The sequence below is a fragment of the Lygodium microphyllum genome, chromosome 27 (assembly GCF_053477565.2).
Source record: "Lygodium microphyllum isolate KBCC chromosome 27, Lygodium_microphyllum_v1.1.10, whole genome shotgun sequence".
NCBI lineage: Eukaryota > Viridiplantae > Streptophyta > Polypodiopsida > Schizaeales > Lygodiaceae > Lygodium > Lygodium microphyllum.
The window spans coordinates 75,970,671-75,982,523 of record NC_141161.1 but is presented as its reverse complement, the minus strand read 5'-3'; positions in this window follow the sequence as shown (position 1 = coordinate 75,982,523).

Here is an 11,853-nt window from a genome sequence, read left to right as displayed (position 1 = left end):
GCAGAATTTCCTTCCTCCACAATTCCATGAAAAGGCCATAAAGCAATGGGACCTTCTTTAGCAAAGAGATCGTGAGCCTATTTCTCAGTACACCGAACACTTTTGGAATGCCTTACTCCAATTACGCATGCTTGAAGATGTCATACCTGAAGCGACTCACAAGCGCAAGTATATGTCTGGATTACTTGGGCATTACTATGCTGAAGTCAATATGTTCAAGCCTGCAACTCTTGAAGATGCAATTTCTTTAGCTCATGACACTGAAGACAAGATTCGAGGAAGAGACAAGCGTCCACAACAATTTCAAGCAAATGGTAACTATGGTTCTAAGTAATTCAATTCAAATTTTAGAATATTCAATCAAAGTTGATTTCCTTCATCATTTTTCCGTAAGTCTTGGACAAAACCACCTGCTTTGCCATCAAATACCAATCAAAATCCTAAGCTATCTTCACAGCCAAATCCTAATATTCCTAGACTTCCTGCCATTGCAAACAATGTATCTAAAGTCAAACCTATAGTGTGTTACAAATGCCATCAACCTGGACATCTAGCAGCCAATTGCCGATCGAAGAAGCCACTTGTCCATATCAACTATCTTGGAGCAATGGAAGATGATGAACATGAAGAAATGCCTGACTTTACGGAAGATGAGGATGACATTACTACTCCTTCGGATACTTTACCAGGTATGCCAACTTCACATTCTTTGTTGACAATGAAATGTTTAGTGCATGGAAAAGAAAAGATTATTTTGCATGATGATGGTAGTACACATGATTTTATTTTTTGCAAAGTTAGTGAAAGAATTGAAATTACAAACTGTTCCTATGCATTATCACATAAAAGCAGCATTCTTAGGCACAAGGTATAATGGAACATAAGAGGTGCATGATCTAAAAATTCAAATTGGTGAATATACTGAAAGAAGGAATTTTCTAGTTGCACCATTATAGTCTAGTGATATTATCTTAGGTATGCCTTGGCGTCATCAGCATAATCCTGACATAGATTATTCCACCCATTCAATTAAAATTCATTTTCAAGGAAAAAACATTACATTGTATGGTATGCACGCATCTAATGCTTTTCCACTGCTTACTCATACTCAAGCTAAACATGCATTACGCAAAAATAGTAAATCTTATCTAATTTGGGTGAATGAACTGCAAGCTAAAGAAAAATATATGCACCCTAGGCATAAAGAATTCCTTGCACAATTTAAAGATTGTTTTGCTGAAGATCTACCACCTGGACTACCTCCTTCACGTCCTGAAGACAACAAAATAGATTTAATTCCTGGTCCACAACCACCTTGTAAAGCACCATATAGGCATAACCAGATAGAGCAGAAAGAAATTCAAAATCAAGTTGAGGAATTATTAAATAGAGGATTAATTAGACCTAGTAGTTCTCCATTTGGCGCACCTGTTTTGTTGGTAAAGAAGAAGAATAATACTTATCGTATGTGCATTGATTATCGTGCTCTAAATAAGATTACTGTAAAGAATAGATATCCAATTCCTAGGGTAGATGATCTTATGGATAAATTACAAGGTTCTGCTATATTTAGTAAAATAGATCTTAAATCTGGTTATCATTAGGTGAGATTAGATAAATTTGACATATTCAAGATTGCATTTAGAACACAATTTGGTCATTATGAATTTTTAGTGATGCCTTTTGGATTGGCTAAGGCACCTGCTACATTTAGTAGAATGATGAACCGCATATTTTTGAAATATCAGCATTGTGTTATAGTATTCTTTGATGATATCTTGGTATTAAGTAAAAATGAGAAAGAACATTATGAACATCTGTCTTTGGTTTTCAAGTTTTTGAAAGATAATCAATTGTATGCTAATCTGGAAAAGAGTGAGTTCTTTCAAACAGAAATTGAATATTTAGGTCATATTGTGTCATCAGAAGGTATTAAGGTTGACCCTAAGAAGATAGAAGCAATATTGAACTGGCCTATACCTAAAAGTGTGCATGAGTTACGTTCTTTTCTAGGTCTTGCTAGTTTTTACAGGAAATTTGTGTGAAATTTTTCATTACTTGCTTTGCCTTTGACTAAACTTTTAAAGAAAGGTATTGTTTATCATTGGTCTGATAATCAATAAAAATCTTTTGATTTATTGAAACATGCATTAACCCATGCTCGTGTATTACAACTACCTGATTTTAATAGACATTCTTTTTAGTAGTTACTGATGCTAGCGGATCTGGAATAGGAGCCATACTTATGCAAGATAATCATCCCATAGCCTATTCTACCTGTAAATTGAAACCCTCTGAACTTAAATATTCCACATATGATAAAGAATTGTTAGCTATTGTACAATCTTTAAGACAATGGAAACATTACTTAATGGGTTCTGAGTTTATGATTAAGACTAATCAACAAAGTATTAGACATCTACTTAGTCAACCTCAAATATCTGACCGACATATCAAATGGGCAGCTTTTATTCAGAGTTTTCATCCCCTTATCCAATATCAACCAGGTAAAGAAAATGTAGTGGCTGATGCATTAAGTAGAAGACCGACCATTCATAATATCTCTATTATATCATTTGATTCTCTAACCCCTATGAAAGATACTTATCATCAGGACATTACTTTTCATGCTGATTGGAATAAATTAGTTAGAAATAATTGGATTCCTATTGATTCATTGTCTTACAATGATGGATTCATGTTTTATGAAAAGAGATTATGTGTTACAGTTCCATTTAGATCTTTTGTTTTGAATGAGATTCATTGTCTTCCATATCAAGGTCATAGAGGTATCATATCTACTTTACGTACATTGACTGAAGATTTTTATTGGCCACATATAGGCACTGATGTATCTAACTTTGTTTCTGAATGTTTGGTTTGTCAAAGAGTTAAGAGACATCATGGTAAACAATATGGATTACTTATACCTTTATCTATTCCATCAAGACCATGGGAACAGATTTCTATGGACTTTATTATTGGTTTACCTAATACTAAAGCTAACCATGACATGATTTGAACTGTAGTAGACAGGTTTAGTAAACAAGCATATTTCATTCCATGCAAGAAAACTTTAACAGCATCTCAGGCAGCACGATGGTTTTTGAAAACTGTTTTCACTAATCATGGATTACCAAAAGTTATTATTTCTGACCGTGATTCTAGATTTTGTAACAACTTTTGGATTACTTTGTTTGCTAACCTAGGAACAAAGATTGATTTCTCATCTGCATTTCATCCTGAAACTAATGGACAAACAAAAGCTACTAACAGTACTATTTTAGATCTTTTACGTGCTTACACTATTTCTAAACCACAGACATGGGACACACATTTGCATTTACTGCAGTTTGCATATAACAATACACCACACACATCTACAAAGAAAGCACCATTTGAAGTGATTTATGATTACAGATTGTCTGCACCTGTTGTATCTTTATCAAATAGAATTCAGAGTGCTGATGATATTGCTAACATGCACGGTACTATTTTTGATGAGGTTAAAGACATGATTGCCAAAGCCCAACAATCGTGTACAAAACAAGCCAACAAGAAAAGACAGGCCATGAATTTGAAAGTTGATGACTATGTTTGGTTGAGAATAGAAAAACGTAGATTACAAAGTGTAGATAAATACCCAGTTGTGAAATTAGCACCTAGATTCTATGGACCATTTAAGATCATTCACAAAATCAATGACAATGCATTCAAGTTAGAACTACTACCTCACTGAAAAATTCACAACACATTTCACATTAGTTTATTACGACCCTTTAGAGGCCAATTACCTATACACCCTGTTTATGAAAACCCACCTTTGTTAGATGAAGAGACTGAAATACTTGAACCCGAAGCTATCATAGATACTGACTTTATGACTACTAGAACTGGCCGTAGATATTCTAGATATTTGGTCAAATTTAAAAACCATCGTGTTGAAGAGGCCCAATGGATACACGCTAGAGACTTAAATGCTTTCCCCACTCTGTTAGCTCCACATTGAGCTAATAGAAATTGAGGACAATTGCTATCCCACCCCGGGGGTATGATGCCAAGAGGCATATTTCACGGTGGATTTCGTGCCACGGTGGATTCTGTGAGGTTTTACGGTGGATTCCGTAAACTTTGTTGACCGGAGCTCATACACAAAGTGGATTCTTCGTGCGCGAAGTTGATGGGGATGCCTATCCTTTTCGGGCGTTTCATTAATTTAGTGTGTACATGGGTGATTCCATAGCGGGTGATTCCACAAAATACATATTAAATTAATAAACGTTTATGAGTTTAGAGTGCGCACTCGTGATAAATTAAGATTAGGATTAATTTCTAACTAGTTGATTTATTTATGTAGCTGAAGATTGCTAGGTATTCACTTTTTTCGATTTAATTGTATTATTTTACTAACGATTGTGAATGCTTCAGTTGATGTGTAGAGATAGTAGCAGTGGCGGAGGAAAGCATTGGAGGATAGCATGTATTTGAGTTATCACTTATATTTTGATGGGCGCATACCTTAGGCATGGCGCCTATATTTTATCGCGCCTATTTATTGAGACGTTGGATATTTATTTATTATTTTGTATGCGCATGGATGCACGATTATGATATTTGTATTTGGACATTGTATTGGGTATGCCTGACTCTTTGGGCGCTCGCCCATTAGCTTTATTTCTATTTTGTGCTAAAGCAAACTCAAAAGCCAAAAGCATGCTATTTTGTAATTTGGGCTATTATTTAAGCTTGAAGATTATTAATACATAAAATACATGCTTTGTGGAGCGCTCACACAAGGCATGGGGGGAGATTTCACCCAATTAGTCTCTTGTTCATGTCGTGCATGTTTTCTACCTTGAGTTTTGTGCAAAAAGTAGAGTTCTTTTGTTCTTGGGGACCTTCCGGTGTTCACTACGTGAGCATACAACATCCGATCTGCGCACCATTTGAAGAGCTTGATACGTTTCCCGGCTATTGGTACTTTTACCATGGTTCCATCCATTTTAGCCAAAGAGTAAGTAGCATTATCATGTACTACTTTTACTACATATGGTCCAAACCATCGCTTGGCTAACTTTCTATGAGCACTATATTAATTGTCATGGCTGCTATCATAGACAAGTACCCAATCATTCTATTGAATAGCTCTTGGACGGAGTCAATGATGCTTGTCAAACCTCTTCTCATTCTTTAATCTTGCCGTTTTCAACCTTTCAATGGATGTCTTGACATCTTCTGGACTTCTTTCAAGTTGCCTTATGCGCAAAGTCATCAACTCATCTCTATTCATGCCTTCATCCCAAAGTAAGATACTCCATGTGACAATGGACTCCTCAATAGGCATAATAGGTGGCTGTCCATATATTAGTTCAGCCGGCATATAACATGTTACTGCACTATGGGTAGTTCTATTAGCCCATAATGCGAATGATAGCATTCTAGGCCATTCTCTCATCTTTCCCTTGCAAGATTTTGCTAAAGCTTTAAGAATTGGTTGATGACCTCTTTTGCTCTTACCATTGCCTTCAGGGTTGTAGGCTGATGTAAGAGATAGCTTGATTCCCAATTGAGCAAAGAAATGGCGAGCCTCATCAGTACCCAATTCTCCTCTATCAGCAGTTACTTTGGCAACACAGCCATACCTGCAAAATACTTCTTCAAGTAAAAATCTACAAACAGCTTGAGTAGACTTTGTTGTCAAGGCTTTTCCTTCCACTTGATTTGTGAGATCTTCTCTAGCAAGTACTAGATATCTCATGTTCCAAATTCCTATAGGCATGGTTACTAAATCAATAACCCATCTATAGTGAATGGATAAAGGAAAGGCAGGTTGAAGCCCATCTCTATGCTTAACCATAGAGTACATTTGACAAACATGACAAGACTCAACAAAATGCTCAATGTCTTTATACATGTTTTGCCACCAAAATTTCTCTTTTATTTTGGCAAAAGTGTCCCATATGCCTCTATGACCAGCCAATAGGCTTTCATGAAATTCTTGCATGACCTGTCTTTGAGTCTTTTTGTCTCCTAAGACACGAACAGGTGCCCTTCCTTTATTTTTCGCATGCCTCTAAAGGTAGCCATCTTTAAGAAAAAAGCCATAAGCTTTTCTCTTGATTCTCTTGAATTCTTCATTAGTCCAACCTTCCTTCTTTGTCATAGTGCTAAAAAATTGGCCAATTTTTAGCCAATCATCTGCATAATATTCTTCTTTAAAGTGTGAACAAACCATAACAAAACATTGAGTATGATGTCTATCAGCTGCCCACTGTCCTTCTTTGGTTGTTTCTTTCTTCCTTGCTGATGTAAAATTTGTTTTAATAGTTGAACCTGTTGTACTTGCTGTAACTATTGTTGTACTTGCATTTTTGACAACTGAACCATCATTAGGTACAGCTGTACTTGTTGTTTTCAGATTTGAACCTGCATTTACAGCATCATTTTTAGCAAATATAGAATCTGATTCTTCCTCATCCATCATTTCTTCTTCATCCTTATATCTAGCACGCGAAAGCATGTCAGCAACTGGAGGTTAGATATAACAACGCCGAGAGTGCAACAATATTGGATTTGAATGGAGGAAACCGTTAAGACTCTGTTTAGCTGTGAAGAATATGGCTTACAATGTAGGACATATAAATCTGTTTAGCTCTGTGAATCGATGAATGCCTGTTTGTGTGCTGCCTGCATATGAATGCAGGCGGAGTCTGGAGCCCGAGAACGCAGCACTCAGGCAGAAGCTAGGGTTTTTGGAGGAAGCATGGAGAGGGGCAATGCGTTGGATACTGGTGACGCTTGAAGAGCAGCTAGCCGGGCTACGGCGTCGCAAGGCTACGAGTGACAGTGACGATAATACTGATGAGAGCCCTGATGAGTACGTGGAGTTTGACGAAGACGGAGCACCACTCTGGCGCGTGCACATTGACGCGATAAGGAGAGACGATATTAATAAGGAGCGTTACACGAAGAAGATAGGAGAATGGATAGCGAACATGGAATGGTGCCATGTAATGGACAATAACAGTAATAATACGTCGAAGACGAATTATAATATGGCGCCATGGATGCGGCCCTTCGTACTGTCTTACAAGATGATGCACTACCACCTGCCGACCTTCGAGAGGCTGCGCGGGGCGATCGAATCCATGCCGCGCACCCTGACCCACGTCCTGGTTAGCATGCGCCCGCGTCCTGCGACCCCGCTCGCCATACTCCACAAATATGCAGGTGGCCATGACGACTTCACTATTGTGACCGATCGATCCGACGATCGGGTCACCCTTGTGACAGCGCGCCAGGAGACCGAGATCCTCGCCTCTGTCCAGGCGCAAGTCACCGCTGGCTGCCAACGCCTACGATGGGCCGTCGACGATCTTTGCACCGCCGTCGATTGGTCGAGCTTCCAGGTATGTGGTCTTTTCCTCGTAGGAACTCATGATTTTTGTCTTTTACTGATAGAAGCTCATGGTTTTTATCATAATTCATATTAATGTGATGTGAAAACTAGAGTGGGAATTTGTCTACATTTTCTTGTGTTTTAAGAATGCTTACCCCATGTGCTAGCATCAACATCATGCTTCCCCTATATAAGGGAGCCACCTCATTACCTTGTTCACCCCATGTGCTATTGTCAACTCATGACCTTTGTAAGGGAGCCACCATATATTGCTTAGCTTGTTATAATGAAGAAGGACTAGAGCAGCACCCGCACCCACACCCTTCCCCGAAGGACAACTTCAGGTTCTTACAATACCATCCCCCATGATAACAAGCTTAGTGTGGGGTAGCTCCCCTAAGGTCATGCCACACAAGTATCAAGTAGCTTATTTCAAGGTCTTATCAGTAATCCTATTTTACAGTAACTAAGAGGGTTGAAACTAGAAACCCGTGCTACATGTAGCTAATTTACATGCTCTAATTCCTAAAGGTTTAGCAAGCAATCTGTGTGTTATTGCCCTTAAGTAATGTAGAAGTTCCCCTTAGCTAATGTAGAAAGCCAAAATGTTACAAGAGTTCTCTAGGAAAATGCCTCGAATGTGGTGATTTTCATTGTCATAATCCTTGTTTATATTTGACTTGTTAGTGTTCTCGCACAGCAAAAGTACTCTTTTTCTTTTGTGGTGGGACATTGTATTAAGAATGTACAAGACCTCTCTCTCTCTCTCTCTCTCTCTCTCTCTCTCTCTCTCATGAACTCATCTTGATAGCATGATTCTGAACTCATATATAGCAAAAGTACTCTTTTTCTTTTATGGTGGGATATTGTATCAAGAATGTACAAGACCCCCCCTCTCCCTCTTTCTCTCTCTCTCTTTCTCTCTCTCTTTGTAATATAAGTTCGATGATGCGTTGAAGTGAGCTCACCTTCTTTCCTCACACTTTGTATTTAAGACTCGAATGGTTCAATGATAGCTCCACACTATTTCACTTAAGTTGCTCTCTTGTGTGATCAAATATCTCACTCAAGCTAAGAAAAAGTCCTCATATTAACTTGATCAATCTATTATCAAAGCCAAGCATAGCATAAATTAGCAAACAGTATCACCATTTTTGTAATCAAGTCTTTAGTAGCACCCTTTTAGTTAATAATCTAGCCTTAAGTAAGGTTTTAGAGGCCACCCCTATAGTTTATAAGCTATCTATACCATTAAAAGATCAATTTCATATTTCACTACCTACCCAAAAAACCTATCATCAAGAAAGACGATAACCTAGAATCTATAATCCAAGCAAAGCATAGTGTTAGCAAATAGTATCACAATTTCCATAATCAAGTTCTTTAGTAGCACCATTCTAGTTAATAATCTCGCCTTAAGTAAGGTTTTAGAGGGCACCCCTATAGCTTATAAGCTCGCCTTGCCATGAAAAGATCAATTTTATATTTCACTGTACCTACCCACAAACCTATCATCTACAAGAAAGACGATAACCTAGAAAAATTTAATGTAAGGTCATGTGGGATATTTTATCGATGAATACCTTTTGAAATACACCATACCATACCAAATAAATGGCTACTACTAAGAAGAACACAAGATATGTACACAAGTAAGAAATTTCTTAATGCACTTGGGCAGGATGATTCATAATTATGTGAGGTACCCTCCATTTCTACCAAGTTCATGGTCACCTTTGCTTGATGGCTTTCTAATTAGTGCATTGGTACTCGACCCAAAGTTGAAAAAAATGGTGGTGAAGTTAAGTAGCAATCATTAAAATTAGCATCCATTTTTGGTTTTAGAATTGTTAGTATCTAATGAGAAGAGTTTCAAAATAGATAAGAGAATATAATGAGTACTAAAGAAGCTAAAGAAAGGGCTAAAAAGACCTTTATGGAAAAGGTAGGGTCTAAGTTTCAAAAAGCTTCATTATAAAATAGTCACAACTCAAAAGAGATCTAAAAATATTTAGAGATACGACAAAATCATTTATTGAAAGTGCTCCCTAGAACACACGGTTTCATAATCATATTGAATGTATCCTTCAATCAAAAGAAATTCTTAGAATATGTTTAAAAAATAGGTGTTGCAAGCTCTATGGAGAAACACCTAATTGAAACTCCTATGGGAATTGATCTCTCTCTTACTTCCAGTTTAAATTGAAGTGTGAAGCTATTGACTTCATTTTCTCAATTGTGTAAAGTCAATTCCTAGATGCTTCTAGGTAAATTTCAGCTCATAAATAAGAGATGAATGAATTCCCATAGCAGTCCCAATTAGTACTTTCTTTGTAGCACTTACACAACATATTGTTTCCAGCTATTCCAAAATTTGTTCTTGATTGAAACCAAAAACCTTTAATATGACTGTAAAATTAATTATTTTTTAGAGAATTCTCTAAACAATAGCAAAACAACAATGAATAAATAGGCTATGATGTCCCTAAACTTCGTCATGCCACTCTTGAATACATGACCATGTAAGCATGAAACCTTTTGCAATCCAAACCCTAACTTCTTCATATAAAATTTCTATCTCTTACTTTAGCTTTTGTATCCTCTCTATATTATTTTGTCTATTTTAAAATTCTCATCATTGTATCATTTTATGTCAAGAAATGATATTGCTATGACCCTCAATTTATGCTAGTGACTACTATGCTAGATTGACAACAAAAAATAGTTCCTCTCTTAACTCAATCAATAATCACCTGTATAATGATGATACACATGGATCAAAATAATTATTGAAGGAACATACTAGTATCCAAATACAGAGATAAGAGTCATCATGCCAATTTTAAACTCTACTTAAAGAGGCACATGTTTGAAATTTCTATTGCACAAATTTAACCTACAACTAGTCATCTACTTGTTAAGGATGGATTTATCTAGCAAAAATTTAAGCATTGCCTTTTTAAACAGAGTAATGAAACATGGCAATGAAATGTGAACATCATTTGACCCTTACTTCAAGATGATCCTCACTATATTCAAGCCAAGCAAGTTTCTCACTATATTTAATAACAGCTAGAACATGACGCTTCTCTACTTATCCTATCCATTTTCTATCATCTTTTACTTGCTACTTTGGCCACATATGGATCTAGTGAAGATCAAGATGTCTTCTTCATTTGCTACTCAGGTTTTTTTTAGTAAGATTTATGTGACAAGATGATAGTCTATAATTCAACTTCTAATGCCAACATCCCATTATGATGTATTTGTTCTTAATAACCCATGATTATGGATGTTTTTGGGGGTAATAGATTCAACCCTTCATCAAATTTGGTTTACTATAACTTGTTTTTGGTAGTTCGGAGAAGATAATTTCACTTATGTTGGAAATCCCTTTCTGTTTCAAATTTTGTTGCTCTTAATGATTTATGATATCACGACATTGTATGAGTATTGTACCATCCAATCAACTTTATAATGTCTTGAATAAAAATTTTATACATCAATTTTTTCATCATAATATGATTTTTTTTGTATGGCTAGTTAGCCCCTTGCACTTGAGGAATATATTGCATATATATTTTTCTTTGATAAGTTGATTTTAGGTCTTGTATATTGAAAACACACACATCTTGTGCTATGATGTTTGATACAACTATAGTCAATATCAAGTTTTCCATTTACTACTTCAAAAAGCTAGCAAAAAACTTATCAAATCTCATGTATATTTCATAATGCATAGTTGAATGAAGGTCACTATGCTCAAGTATGGGGACCCCTGCCCTGCACCCCCGACCTTTTATGTGTATCAAAGATGTTGATTTCCATAGGGTTATCATTGACATGGATAAAAATAACCTTAATAAAGATGCTAATTTGAAATCACTCTTGCTACTACAACCACATATTGGGTGTTGGCTAAAGATTTATGAAATGCACCTCACCTACCCACAATCAGCCATTACAAAACTCATGGCATTAACATGAGGTCTCCAAATTTAATTTAGAAAGACAATAGATCTCATTTTGAACTGCTCGAATCTTAAAAAGCTTTTTCAGCATGGGTTTCACATGAATAAGGTTTCCTTTACATTTGAAAATCCAAGGCCTCGCCAAACATTTGAAATTCTTTCTCTTTCTCCTCAGGAATTTGCAAAGGAAGAGGATCATATCTAAAACTATCTCTTTGGAAACACCCAAATGGGTTGCAAAAAAGGATGTATCACTATACGTGGATGCTTTTATCCGCCCAAGATAGCTTGAAATCCTCCTCCCAATAGAAGGAACAAAACATGGAGCTTTGGTACTTATATACTTTGTTGGCACCTATCCATATTCAAATGTGATGTCTTCTTCTCTTGGGAGAAAAACACCAACATGTTGTGGCCCTTGAGTACTTAAAACTTGCACACAAGGGTGTCTCATCTCCCTCGAGTACAACTCACTTACTAGGC